This window comes from Ranitomeya imitator, chromosome 5, assembly GCF_032444005.1.
Source record: "Ranitomeya imitator isolate aRanImi1 chromosome 5, aRanImi1.pri, whole genome shotgun sequence".
Classification (NCBI taxonomy): Eukaryota; Metazoa; Chordata; class Amphibia; order Anura; family Dendrobatidae; genus Ranitomeya; species Ranitomeya imitator.
Window position 1 is genome coordinate 56,330,480 of NC_091286.1, and position 15,011 is coordinate 56,345,490.

Below are 15,011 nucleotides of genomic sequence, written 5' to 3' on the forward strand. Positions count from 1 at the left end.
ATCACATCGCGTTGCTGCGGGGGGCTCAGGGAAGCCCGCAGGGAGCCCCCTCCCTGCGCGGTGCTTCCCTGCACCGCCGGCACATCGCGATCATCTTTGATCGCGGTGTGCCGGGGGTTATTGTGCCGGGGGCGGTCCGTGACCGCTCCTGGCACATAGTGCCGGATGTCAGCTGCGATAAACAGCTGACACCCGGCCGCGATCGGCGGCGCTCCCCCCGTGAGCGCTGCCGATCGCATATGACGTACTATTGCGTCCTTGGGAAGTAAAGCTCACCCCACATGGACGCAATAGTACGTCTAATGGCAGAAAGGGGTTAATATTAATTTTTTTAATGAAATTGTTACTAAAGTGCGTATCATTTAATAAGGAAATTTCACTCAATATAAATGATGAAACCTCACAAAATCTTCCATGATCCACAAATTTAACCATGCATGGGGAGCTATGGAGGATTTATTTCCAAAAGGTTCTACAACATGGATATAGTGGAAAGACATTGTGATATTATTTGGTACCACCTTTCTTATATAAAATTAAGGTAATATTCTTGAGCATTGGTGAGACGTCTCTCTCTCTCTCTCTGTGTATATATATATATATATATATATATATATATATATATTTATAAGCCAGAAGTTTACATACACTATATAAAAAGACACATATGAATGTTTTTCTCAATATCTGACATGAAATCAGAATAAACCTTTCCCATATTAGATCATTTAGGATTACCATAATTATTAATATTTGCCAAATGCAAGAATAATGAGAGAGAGAAGAGAGAGAATGTTTTAAGGCATTTTTAGTACTTACTGCAAAGTAAAAAGTTTCCATACATTTCATTATATTTGTTACCATCGCCGTAAAACTGAATGATTTGGGTCAAACGTTTGGGATATCCTTCCAAAAGCTTCTCACAATAGTTGGTCGGAATTTGGGCCCATTCCTCCTGACAAACCTGGTGTAACTGATCCCGGTTTGTAGGTCGCCTTGCTCGCACCAGCCTTTTCAGCTTTAAAGGGACTCTGTCACCTGAATTTGGAGGGAACAATCTTCAGCCATGGAGGCGGGGTTTTCGGGTGTTTGATTCACCCTTTCCTTACCCGCTGGCTGCATGCTGGCTGCAATATTGGATTGAAGTTCATTCTCTGTCCTCCGTAGTACATGCCTGCACAAGGCAATCCAATATTGCAGCCAGCATGCAGCCAGCGGGTAAGGAAAGGGTGAATCAAACACCCGAAAACCCCGCCCCTATGGCTGAAAATTGTTCCCTCCAAATTCAGGTGACAGAGTCCCTTTAACCATAAATTTTCAATAGGATTGAGATCAGGGCTTTGTGATGGCCGCTCCAAATTATTGACTTTGTTATCCTTAAGCCACTTTGTTACCATTTTGGCAGTGTGCTTTGAGTCATTGTCCATTTGGAAGACCCATTTCCGCCTAAGCTTTAACTTCCTGGATGATGTCTTGAGATGCTGCTTCAGTATTGCCACATAGTCTTCTTTTCTCACGATGCCATCTATTTTGTGATGTGCACCAGTCACTCCTGCAGCAAAACAACCCCACAACATGATGCTGCCACCCCCGTGTTTCACAGTTGGGCTTCATCCTGGCAGAGTGGCCTTTCAGCCCATGTTGATACAGTACTCGTTTCACTGTGGATATTGACACAATCTTACCAGCTTCTGCCATCATCTTCACAAGGTCTTTTGCTTTTGTCCTTGGTTGATATGAACATGTCGGACCAAAGCACGTTCATCTCTGGGACACAGAACCCGTCTCCTTCCTGAGCGGTATGATGGCTGGACATTCCCATCATGTTTGTACTTGTGTAAAATTGTTTGATGAATGAGGCACCTTCAGGTATCTTGAAATTATACCCAAGGATGAGCCAGACTTGTGTAAGTCCACAATTCTCTTCCTGATATTTTGGCTGATTTCTTGAGACTTTCCCATGATGCTACACAAAGAAGCAGTGTGTTTCAGGTGTGTATTGAAATACATCAACAGGTGTGTCTCTAATTAACTTAGATGTTTCAAAAAAAAACCAGAAGCTTCCAAACACGACATCATACCGGTAGTCCAGAATTGTTTACAGGCATAGTAATCTTAGTGTATGTAAACTTTTGACTTTGCAGTAAGTAATACAAATGCCTTAAAACATTCTCTCTCTGTCATTATTCCGGCATTTGGCAAATATTAATAATTATGGTAATCCTAAACTAACCTAAAACAGGAAAGGTTTATTCTGATTTCATGTCAGATATTGACAAAAACATGCAGATGTGTCTTTTGATATAGTGTATGTAAACTTCCGGTTTCAATTGTATATATACAGAGAAATGCCTAACTAATGCTCAAGAATATTACCTTAATTTTAAATATGAAGAGTTAGTACCGAATAATATCACATGCTGTTATTGCATAATTGGTCGACAAAGGGATCTGCCAGCAGTGGATCTTGATGATTTGCCCAAGTTCATTCAGCACAGAAGAACATTCTTCAGACAACCAATAATAATCTCAGTGATAGTGGTCAAGGTGTGTACGTGTGGAGAATTCTGAACGTGTTGCTCAAACTCTATGCAGAATAAATTGAGACGTTTTGAAAATTATCTTTCCATTTTTTCATCATATATATCATTAGCATGCCATCCTATGATTTTTCATAATTCTTAGAATTTTGTTTCTTGCTGTTGAAATTCCAGTGTTGAGGAGTTTATATGTACAATCATGGCCAAAATTTTTGAGAATGACACCAAAATTATATTTTCACATGATCTGCTGCCCTCTGGTTTTTATTAGTGTTTGTCTGATGTTTATATCACATACAGAAATATAATTGGAATCATATTATGAGTACCAATAGGTTATATTGACAGTTAGAATGAGTTAATGCAGCAAGTCAATATTTGCAGTGTTGACCCTTCTTCTTCAAGACCTCTGCAATTCTCCCTGGCATGCTCTCAATCAACTTCTGGACCAAATCCTGACTGGACTGATAGCAGTCCATTCTTGCATAATCAATGCTTGCATTTTGCCAGAATTTGTTGGTTTTTGTTTGTCCACCCGTCTCTTGATGATTGACCACAAGTTCTCAATGGGATTAAGATCTGGGGAGTTTCCAGGCCATGGACCCAAAATCTCTATGTTTTGTTCCATGAGCCATTTAGTTATCACCTTTGCTTTATGGCAAGGTGCTCCATCATGCTGGAAAAGGCATTGTTGGGCGCCAAACTGCTCTTTGACGGTTGGGAGAAGTTGCTCTTGGAGGACATTCTGGTACCATTCTTTATTCATGGCTGTGTTTTTAGGCAAGACTGTGAGTGAGCCGATTCCCTTGGCTGAGAAGCAACCCCACACATGAATGTGTTCAGGATGCTTTACAGTTGGCATGAGACAAGACTGGTGGTAGCGCTCACCTCTTCTTCTCCGAATAAGCTGTTTTCCAGATGTCCCAAACAATCAAAAAGGGGATTCATCAGAGAAAATGACTTTGCCCCAGTCCTCAGCAGTCCACTCCCTGTACCTTTTGCAGAAGATCAATTGGTCCTTGATGTTTTTTCTGGAGAAAAGTGGCTTCTTTGCTGCCCTCCTTCAAACCAGGCCTTGCTCAAAGAGTCTCCGCCTCACAGTGCGTGCAGAAGCACTCACACCAGCCTGCTGCCATTCCTGAGCAAGCTCGGCATTGCTGGTAGTCCGATCCCGCAGCTGAAACAGTTTTAAGATACGGTCCTGGCGCTTGCTGGTCTTTCTTGGGCGACCTGGAGCCTTTTTGACAACAATGGAAACTCTCTCCTTGAAGTTCTTGATGATGCGATAGATTGTTGACTGAGGTGCAATCTTTGTAGCTGCGATACTCTTCCCTGTTAGGCCATTTTTGTGCCGTGAAATAATGGCTGCACGTGTTTCTTTAGAGATAACCATGGTTAACTGAAGAGAAACAATGATACCAAGCACCAGCCTCCTTTTAAAGTGTCCAGTGATGTCATTCTTACTTAATCATGACTGATTGATCGCCAGCCCTGTCCTCATCAACACCCACACCTGTATTAATGGATCAATCACTAAAACGATGTTAGCTGCTCCTTTTATGGAAGGACTGCAATGATGTTGAAATGTGTTTTGGGGGTTAAAGTTCATTTTCTGGGCAAATATTGACTTTGGAAGTACAGTAATTGCTGTTAAGCTGATCACTCTGACATTTAGGAGTATATGCAAATTGCCATTAGAAAAAATGAAGCAGTAGACTTTGGAAAAATTAATATTTGTCTCATTCTCAAAATTTTTGTCCATGACTGTATATGAGACAAATTTTGAATGAGAAGAATTCTGCAAAAATTACTGATAATTGTACCAATTAATTTTTCTTGTCCCCAACACCAGTAATGCTAGTAATTTTAGATCCAGCTGATATGTTGATATGTGTTCACTAGTTCAGGATCTCATGGATTCAGCATGTAATACAAGTAAATGAAAAATGTCACCCATGTTTCAGACTTATTCTCACTTAGTAAAGGAAATCCATGCAGGAATATGCAGCATGCTCCGTTATTATATGTGCACATATTCAGTATTTGCAGCAGATTTTGCCCCAAATCCTAGAGTGTTGGCAGCAAAAACGTTGCATAAAATATGCACGTCTTCTATCTTTTTCTTTCACTCATTCATTGGAATGTATGAAAAACGCAGCAAAAATGCTGAAAGAAATATGAATCTGCTTTAAATCTGCAAGAAGAAACGCAGCATGTGCATGAGATTTCAGAAATCCCATTCCCTTGGCACTTTTTCAGTGACAAAAACGCGCATCAAAAAGCAACGTGTGCACATACACATGTTCTGCATGGCCAATATCCACAGATTAGCATTACTGAATGACAATGGGGCTGATCTTTGTGTGGTTCAGGCTACAAATAACTAAAGGTACTGTCACACTAGACGATATCGCTAGCGATCCGTGACGTTGCAGCGTCCTCGCTAGCGATATCGTCCAGTGTGACAGGCAGCAGCGATCAGGCCCCTGCTGGGAGATCGCTGGTCGGGGAAGAAAGTCCAGAACTTTATTTCGTCGCTGGACTCCCCGCAGACATCGCTGAATCGGTGTGTGTGACACCGATCCAGCGATGTCTTCACTGGTAACCAGGGTAAACATCGGGTAACTAAGCGCAGGGCCGCGCTTAGTAACCCGATGTTTACCCTGGTTACCATCCTAAAAAGTAAAAAAACAAACGCTACATACTTACCTACAGCCGTCTGTCCTCCAGCGCTGTGCTCTGCACTTCTCCTGCTCTGGCTGTGAGCGTCGGTCAGCCGGAAAGCAGAGCGGTGACGTCACCGCTCTGCTTTCTGGCTGCCCGGCGCTCACAGCCAGACCAGAGAAGCAGAGCGCCGAGGACAGACGGCTGTAGGTAAGTATGTAGCGTTTGTTTTTTTACTTTTTAGGATGGTAACCAGGGTAAACATCGGGTTACTAAGCGCGGCCCTGCGCTTAGTTACCCGATATCTACCCTGGTTACCGGGGACCTCGGGATCGTTGGTCGCTGGAGAGCTGTCTGTGTGACAGCTCTCCAGCGACCAAACAGCGACGCTGCAGCGATCCGGATCGTTGTCGGTATCGCTGCAGCGTCGCTATGTGTGACGGTACCTTAAAAGATATTCAGGGCTAAACCTTGGATTATATTTTTGTAAACTACATATCCAAAGGCTAACACAATTCTGCCAGCATGAGTAACAAAGCAACACATCCCAGCCTAAAATCGATGCACTAAAATAACAATTAAAAACAGCACCAGGAGATAACAGACGAACATAAAACGCTATGTGCCAATAAAAAGATTAAGCCCAATATAATACATAACTATCAGATAGGATCCTAGTGGAGACATAATCCATGGCTGCCTAGTATGGAGATATTCATCTAGATTTCGCTTTGTCAAACTTCTGCCACAAGTACGTTGCGCTAATCTCAGCCATTGTTTTACTGTTTTCTATATTTTTACCTATGCCTAGAATAATTTCTAAAATTTCCATGAAAATGCTGACAAATGGAAAGTGTGATACTGCTGCAAGAACGGATTCTTTATTGTTTTTTTTTTGTTTTTTTTAAATGTGCCACATTGTAAACTGGCACCAAATGATGACAAAATGTGAACGTGTCCAGCGATCCTAGCTTTCAATACATTTGATGTTAAAATTCTGCCACTTGCATACCAGGGATAAAGAGCAGACAGAAAAGGGGCATCCAAATCTAAGCCATGGATAAAATGTGATGTGTACTGCACACTGTGAGCTGTAAGGGGTATGTGATCATAAAGAATCTGGATGGCAAACGCGTTGGAGTAACGAGCCGAGATACTTAGGAGCTGATTCTTTAACACTGGTGTCCTAAAGAAGGGCTCGCTGGAGTACTATGTGTCAAATTCATTAAGGCGCACACCACGTAATGAATTAGGCGCAACCATTAAGTGGTGAGCGCCGTCGCAGGACATTTGTGGAGAAAGTTACGCGACTTTTATGAATATGAAGAGAGTAGCCACACCCCATCTACACTATGTTCATCCTGGATGGGACTGGCATGAAAATGCCAAGAGTCACAATATATATTTGTGCAACCTTCCAAGTTATGCAAAATATTGTGACTTATTAAAGGGTTTTACTTTATGTCAGAATTCTGGCATAAAAACCTTAATGAATCGGCCCCATATTCTACGGGCGGCTTTTCGAGGTATGAAGCATTTCAGAGTTCAACATACCGGTCTGCAATCACATGGCCAGCCTCTGATTCTTGCAGCAAGTGTCTGATTCTTGCAGCCAGCGTCTGATTCTTGCAGCCAGCGTCTGATTCTTGCAGCCAGCGTCTGATTCCTGCAGCCAGCGTCTGATTCTTGCAGCTAGTGTGATTCTTGCAGCAAGTGTCTGATTCTTGCAGCTAGTGTCTGATTCTTGCAGCTAGTGTCTGATTCTTGCAGCAAGTGTCTGATTCTTGCAGCAAGTGTCTGATTCTTGCAGCTAGTGTCTGATTCTTGCAGCAAGTGTCTGATTCTTGCAGCTAGTGTCTGATTCTTGCAGCTAGTGTCTGATTCTTGCAGCTAGTGTCTGATTCTTGCAGCAAGTGTCTGATTCTTGCAGCAAGTGTCTGATTCTTGCAGCTAGTGTCTGATTCTTGCAGCAAGTGTCTGATTCTTGCAGCTAGTGTCTGATTCTTGCAGCAAGTGTCTGATTCTTGCAGCTAGTGTCTGATTCTTGCAGCTAGTGTCTGATTCTTGCAGCTAGTGTCTGATTCTTGCAGCAAGTGTCTGATTCTTGCAGCTAGTGTCTGATTCTTGCAGCAAGTGTCTGATTCTTGCAGCTAGTGTCTGATTCTTGCAGCAAGTGTCTGATTCTTGCAGCCAGTCTGATTCTTGCAGCAAGTGTCTGATTCTTGCAGCAAGTGTCTGATTCTTGCAGCCAGAGTCTGATTTTTGCAGCAAGTGTCTGATTCTTGCAGCAAGTGTCTGATTCTTGCAGCCAGAGTCTGATTCTTGCAATCAGCATCCAATTCTTGCAGCCCATGGTCTAAGCAGGATTAATCTAAAAGGTCCAGCAATATTCATGTCAGGTTCTGTTCACTTGTATGACATTGTTATGTCACATGAGCGCTGACGCCAATCAACCAAAACTGAAGACCTCCGTGTGTTGTAGATGCTTCTATTAAGTTAAGATTCTGCCATTTCTCTATTTTTCATCCTGAAAATGTATTAATAAAATGACAACTATGGACAAGTGGATATTACCATTAGGGTGCGGAGTCCTTGCTGAAATATGGAACAGCTGCAGGCTTATGTTTTATGGTCTGTGTTGAGAAAACAACAGATAGTGCTTTGTTACTTGTGGTTTCTCAATAACTATTGTATGACCAGTCAGATTTGTGTATGTCCTCTCCTGTAAGCCTGCATGTTGTCAAGATGCAGATAATGGCTGCTGTATAATCCAAGTAAAACAGTTTATTCTCTCACAATGTCTGGTGCTGATGATTCTGCTGAAACCTGAAATATGCAACAGTCCCTGCACATCAACACAGTCTAACACTGACAAATCCGTGCTGTAGGGTCAGACACAACATATAGGGAACGGTAACACACAGCTGTCAAAATAATCACCAAAGGGGGTTATCCAGTACTTGGACAACCCCGTCTTACATGTCCTCAAAGAAAATTAAAAAAAGCTTACCCTCACCTCCCACATGAGTGCCGTTCTAGTGATGTCTTGCTTATGTCACATCAGCACTGCAGCTAATCGCTGTGCGCTGACTGGCTGCAGCCTTTATTATTTCATCAGAGTGGACATCTGCTTTGATGGAATATTGATGAGAAACTGCCGTCCAGCGACCACTGATTATTACACCACGTGAGCGCAGCAGCCAATGTCACACAGGTGCCGAGAGACCCGGCGCCGTCATCACTGGAACAGCACTGGTGCTGGAGGTGATAGAAGCCGTTCTTATCTTATTGGGGGTTGTCAAAGTAGTAGACAACACCTTTAATTTCATAACGTATGAAAAAAAGAATGGCTAAAACAAAGTTATAGGAAAAGATGCTTCAGGTTGTTATGTTGTGGGGAACACAGGAACATACCGTATGTCTGGGCTGACAGACCCTCTAAATTTCAGCCCCCTGGTTTTGAGCCTGTACAAGCATGAGCCGGACAGATTCTAGTTCTACATTTTAGGCTTTTATGAACAGTTCCTTTTCTCCGCCTGTGTTGGTCTCTTTACTTACTGCATATGTGTGTCTACATTTATATGATATATATTAAAGGGAACCTGTCACCGCCAAAATTGAAGATGAGCTAAGCCCACCGGCATCAGGGGCTTATCTACAGCATTCTGGAATGCTGCAGATAAGCCCCCGATGTATATGGAAAGATGAGAAAAAGAGGTTAGATTATACTCACCCAGGGGCGGTTCCGCTGCGGTTCGGGTACGATGGGCGTCGCGGTCCGGTCCATCCTATCTTCTTACGATGACGTCCTCTTCTTGTATGCACACTGCGGCTCCGGCGCAGGCATACTTTATTTGCCCTGTTCAGGGCAGAGCAAAGTACTGCAGTGCGCAGGCGCCGGGCCTCTCTGACCTTTCCCGGCGCCTGCGCACTGCAGTACAGGGCAGATAAAGTTCGCCTGCGAAGGAGCCGCGGCGTGAAGACAAGAAGAGGACGTCACCCTATGAAGATGGGAGGCCCCGGACCGGACCACGACACCCATCGGACCAGAACTGGACCGGAATCGCCCCTGGGTGAGTATAATCTAACCTTTTTCTCATCTTTCAGGTTACATCGGGGGCTTATCTACAGCATTACAGAATGCTGTAGATAAGCCCCTGATACCGGTGGGCTTAGCTCACCTTCGATTTTGGGGGTGACAGGTTCCCTTTAATCCTACGTTTCATTGTACAGCTCTACGGTGCTATAGCAAATGATAATGACAATTTAAGTTCCTTTGCTTATAAGACAGATAAACATCCTCAGATTTTGCAAAATTAGCTACGTTGACAACTTCTTTAGTCTTGTGGACATCACATGTTGAATTTTTCTTTAAGAGGCAATCCACTAAAATGTTTTTCCATCTCTGCAGACCCACCTGAGTGTCTGTCATCCTCTGCACTTCCTCTTTGTTATCTTCAGTCTCCATGCTATAAATCGCATGAAGCATCAGCCTAGCATCACATGTGCAGCTGGAGCCAGTGCAATCTCTGCCTGCAGTGGGGACTCCTAAATATTTTCCGAAATAAGCTAATATATACCGTATTTTTCGGACTATAAGACGCACCGGACCATAAGGCGCACCCCAAATTTGGGGTGAAAATTGCAGAAAAAAAGATTTTTTATAAGATGGGGGTCCGTCTTATTGTCCGAATTTACGGTATCTTACCTGAGGGATGGCGGTGGCAGAGCAGGGTCACAGGAGGAAAGGTGTCGGCAGAGGTGGGGTGATGCTGGGATGAGGAGGTGCTGGGATGAGGAGGTGCTGGGATCAGGAGGTGCAGTGAGAGGTATGGCGTGAGAGGGGTCCCAGGCTTACCGTGCAGGCAATGCAGGCTTACCGTGGTAGCAGAGGTGCGGTGGCAGAGGTGCGGTGGCAGAGGTGCAGCGGCAGAGGAGGCGCAGTAAGCGGGGTCCCTTTCCCCGGTATGGTGATGCAGCAGCCCGGTAAGCAGCAGAGCCGGGTGAATCCTGTTGTTATCGTTGGGGGCGGCCATCTTCCTGAGGCCGCGCGTGTGCAGATGAAGCGCTCTGCTTCCCGGGGCTTCAGGAAAATGGCTGCGGGAGGCCGCACGTGCGCAGATGGAGATCGCGGTGGCCATTTTCCTGAAGCCCCGGGAAGCAGAGCGCTCCATCTGCACACGCGCGGCCTCAGGAAAATGGCCGCCACCACCGATAACAACAGGATTCACCCGGCTCTGCTGCTTACCGGGCTGCTGCATCACCTCACCGGAGAAAGGGACCCCACTTACTGCGCCTCCTCTGCCGCCACACCTCTGCCGCTGCACCTCTGCCACCGCACCTCTGCCGCCACGGTAAGCCTGCATTGCGACTATTAGACGCACCCCCCATTTTCCCCCCTTTTTTGGGGGGGAAAAAGTGCGTCTTGTAGTCCGAAAAATACGGTAAGTATAACACCAAGAAGTCAAACTTGTCATCTCCTACATGATAACTGGGAGCCGTCTAGTCAACATCAGTAACTCTGATAGGCGTTTAAGTCCTACCTCGTGGAGAACTTCAGTGTTACACTCCTTGCAATTTTGTCATACACGAAAGTCTGGTGACTGAGACGGTGACCGTCTTCAGAGAACATAAAGGCATATAATTCTCATGCATAGACTATGACTTTTAAAATAGAAAGTGACAAGTCATGTGGTAAGGCTATTTAAAGAGTCAATACTGACTTTTAGAATTGCTATTTCCAATAGGCCACACTACTGTCCCTGCTCTCTTCCTTTGTGAAGATGGCTATAAGACTCTACATGTCAACTTGGAACTCTACAAAAAGAAAACTTTACATCACAGACCCATAGATAGAAAGGACAAGTAAATAAGGTAATATAGGCAGAAATACAGAGCGGCATGTAAAAGTTTGGGCACCCCTGGTCAAAATGACTGCTATTGTGAACAGTTAAGCAAGTTGAAGATGAAATGATCTCTAAAAGGCCTAAAGTTACAAATGACACATTTCCTTTGTATTTTAGGCAAAAATATTTATATACCGTATTTGTTCATCTTTTAAATTTAAAAAAATTAGAAAAAGGAAAATAGGCCGATGTAAAAGTTTGGGCACCCTGCATGGTTAGTACGTAAGGAGGAGTCGAGTTTCCTCTGCTGCACAGGGGGAATCTCGATCCGTGTCTGCTGCGGTCTCCCATTCTGCATCGGCCGCAGTGCAGCCTGCTCAGCGGAGACGTCGCTCCCAGCGTCTCGCTGGGACTGATACTGTGCAAAGGGTTACTACTGCCTCTCCAGGCTCTGCTAAGGTACCCTGCACTGATGTGCGGCGAGCAGGCTTTTCTGGGTCTAAGTCCTGCTTTGCAAACACTGAGCATGCCCAGGGCAAGATCTCTCAGTGGAGATCTAGGGTCACATGCTCAGGTACTGCAGCGACTTCCATTGGTCCTTCTCACGGAAGGTCCTGCAGGTGCTAGGACTAAGTTCTGCTTTGCACACTGAGCATGCCCAGGGCAAGATCTCTCAGTGGAGATCTACGGTCACATGCTCAGGTACTGCAGCAATTCCATTGGTCCTTCTTTGAAGGGTCCTGTACGTGCTGCAGCTATTTAAGGCTCGCATGACCGCACGGCCATGCGCTAGTATTAAATGTGTTTTGGCTTATGCCAGTGGATACTATACCACTCAGTTCTATGTGGTGTGAAGCTGTTAGCATTGGGACTGTACACTCAGGCAGGCAGCTAGCGTCAGTGGGGGCAATTAGCCTAGTTAGGGCATTAGCTTTGTGTACAGCGCGACTCTGTGAGGAAACAGAGTACGCTACCAGTTCACACGGGGTGAAGCCTAACCCACGTGTGAGCTCAGAGTCCTTCCGCCTTTACTTAGCAGCAGATATTTCTGCACGGTGGATCCCGGGCTGCGAACGCACCTTGTAGCTATCTACCTATTACTCGGTGCGTTCCGCTAGCCCTAACACACCCCATTGTGAAAGTATCACAGCTTGTAAACACTTTTTGTAGCCAGGGGTTCCCAAACTTTTACATGACACCGTATACATTGGGAGACAAGTGACAGGATGAGTTAATACAAAATCACTGGAGAACTACTTTAATTAGTAAAAAAACACCAATGAAGAATCTAGAATGGGCTTCTGGGGGGTTTACAGAACAACGTAGCACAGTGACTTGTCGCATCCACCGATGTTAGCTTTTGTTCTGAAGTAAAGAAATGCTTTTGTTGAGATGTTGTGCGTCTGTACATTTGGCTGACGGATGCTGGTCAGTATCGCTGCCAACTTGCAGGACGTTTGGCCTCGTTTCTATGTCTAATTCCCTGTTGACTTAAGGAGCTGTGAAATAACACAACCCTGAAAGGCTGAATCAGAAGACAGTTTTGTCTTCTTTTGCCACAGTACATAGTACTTCAGAATCTACTCACCGCCTAACAACTGCTGTTCCTGCCATCACCATGATAAACCATAATGCACGAGCAGTGATCCAGCTTCCCACAAGCACCACAAAAAGTGTTTTCCAGTGTGTTTTTATGAGCCTAGTTTTCAATTTCATTTTTTAATTCTTTAATGGAAGAGCGATAAACATGATGTCCACTGCTTTAACATTGATGACCTCAGGATAGGGTGGAGTACCACATTGCACCCCCGCCAATCAGCTGTTCTCGGTGTCGGCAGCGGCCGGATGTGCTCAGTTACGGAGCTGCTACATCTACTGATTGTGGCCGCAGCTGGGAACTGCACACCCGCTAATCAGCTGTTCTCGGTGTCGGCAGCAGCCGGATGTGCTCAGTTATGGAGCTGCTACATCTACTGATTGTGGCCGCAGCTGGGAACTGCACACCCGCCCCAGATGGCAGATGTGCAGTACCCGGCTACGCGGAATGGGGAGAGTCAGTCCTCTCTGAGGACAGTGGCTCCTCTAAAAGTACTGTTGTTTGCGTCACTATATTTCAGCAGCTGTAACTCATTTTTTTCAGTTTCTGTGGTTCCCACAGCTCTCGTCCTGGGGCCACAGATCACAGTCATGGCCAATGGACCAAGTTGGGTGAATCGATTTGCACCATCTCTAGTATCCATTTTGTTTTGTTTTTTTACTGTTCACGTTTTACACTAAATCTGATGAATAGTGATGAGCGAATGTGCTTGGATATTATGTTCGAGTCCCTGTGGTTCACGATTTGCAGTTGTTAGACAGCCTCCCACATGTGGGGATTGCATGTTTGTTAGGGAATTAATGGAGCGCCGGTTAAAGATGTGCCTTGCTGCTACCATTCCAACAGGAAGAAATGTTCCCAGTTCTGCGGATAGATTGGTCGGACCCCCAACAATCAACAAGTTCTCCCCTATGCTGTGCATAGGAACACGATAAGAACGAAGTCTTCATCAAGCATGTGCTGAACTGTAGCCAAAATGTAGAATCTTGGATCTGAATACACTGTTTGGATATTTCAATTAGATTGCTGCTTCATTATTGTCCTCTTCCTGCATTTATATATGGAGGGCATTCGGGACTGTGGTCTGCCAGGTTGCGTGCATGCAATGTTTCATAGGAGGCTTGGAAGTGCTGTTATTTTTTCCCTATACTGCAGATAGGTGATAAGTTGTTTTCAAAAGACAATAGTAACTTTCATTACTGCTTACCTGTCTAAATGGGTCTCAATACATTTGCACAGACAGGGTGCAGCGGACCCAAATAAAATGGAAAATGCACAGGTACAATACCTAATGAAACAGCCAGCCTTCAATCAGGGATTGGCCGTGTGGCACACCAATACACTAAGATATATACTCTGTATGTGGCGTGTTCACACAAGGAATGCAGAGCATCTGGCTCCAGCCTATTAATAACGCCGTATGGAGAGCTGCCCAGTAAAAAATGGTTCTGTACACTGTGGCCTCTGTTCACACAGGATGCATTGAAGCACTGGGCAGCCCACCATAGGGCGTTATTAATAGGCTGGAGCCAGATGCTCTGCATTCCTTGTGTGAACACGCCACATACAGAGTATATATCTTAGTGCATTGGTGTACCACACGGCCAATCCCTGATTGAAGGCTGGCTGTTTCATTAGGTATTGCACCTGTGCATTTGCCATTTTACTTGGGTCTGCAGCACCCTGCTTGTGTAATTGTATTGAGGCCTATTTACACAGGTAAGCATCTCCGCCTGCTTTTGGTGTGTTTTCTAGAATTTTTCCTTTTTTTGGTGTTTAACTTTCATTACTAAATCATTATGCAGCATGACTTAGCTATTATTTACTTTTGTTCTCCAAGATTTTTTCATCTCTTCATGTTGTAAGGAGGCTAATGGCCGCGTAATCAATGGGAGGTATGTGTCACAGGGATGGCACTAGGTGCACTAGGATGTTGTTTAGTGCACCTGGGTGCGGGTTGTAGGTAGCTATGAGAGATGGGCGGGTCTGGTTACCCACATACCTCACCTGTGGTTACAGCCTACATAATGGAGGCTGTTTGGCACGTGGTCTGTGTGTTGGGAGGTAGGAGGCCTCCAGACCGAGCCTTGGCGCTGGACATTGCCCCAGCCTGTGTGCCCGCAGGCCTGAGGGTGCTGGACATTGCCCCAGCCTGTGTGCCCGCAGGCCAGAGGGAGCAGAGAGCCCGGCTAAGGACATTGTGTGTTGTTTTGCCTTCTCTGAAGGCCGTTTTCCATTTGTTGTTACTGCTGGGTTTATGAAGGAAATAAACCCGCACGGACTTTTTTAAAGAAGCACGTCTCCTGTTTTCCTCCTGCCGCACCTAAGTGAGTACGAAATCCTTACAACGTACATAACTCATCT

General features: G+C 45.0%; 1 protein-coding gene across 1 annotated transcript in view; it reads right to left on the reverse strand.

Moving 5' to 3' along the window:
• WDPCP (WD repeat containing planar cell polarity effector) overlaps positions 1 to 15,011 on the reverse strand; it is a 380,247-nt gene that overhangs the window by 186,886 nt on the left and 178,350 nt on the right. The window lies entirely within an intron of this gene.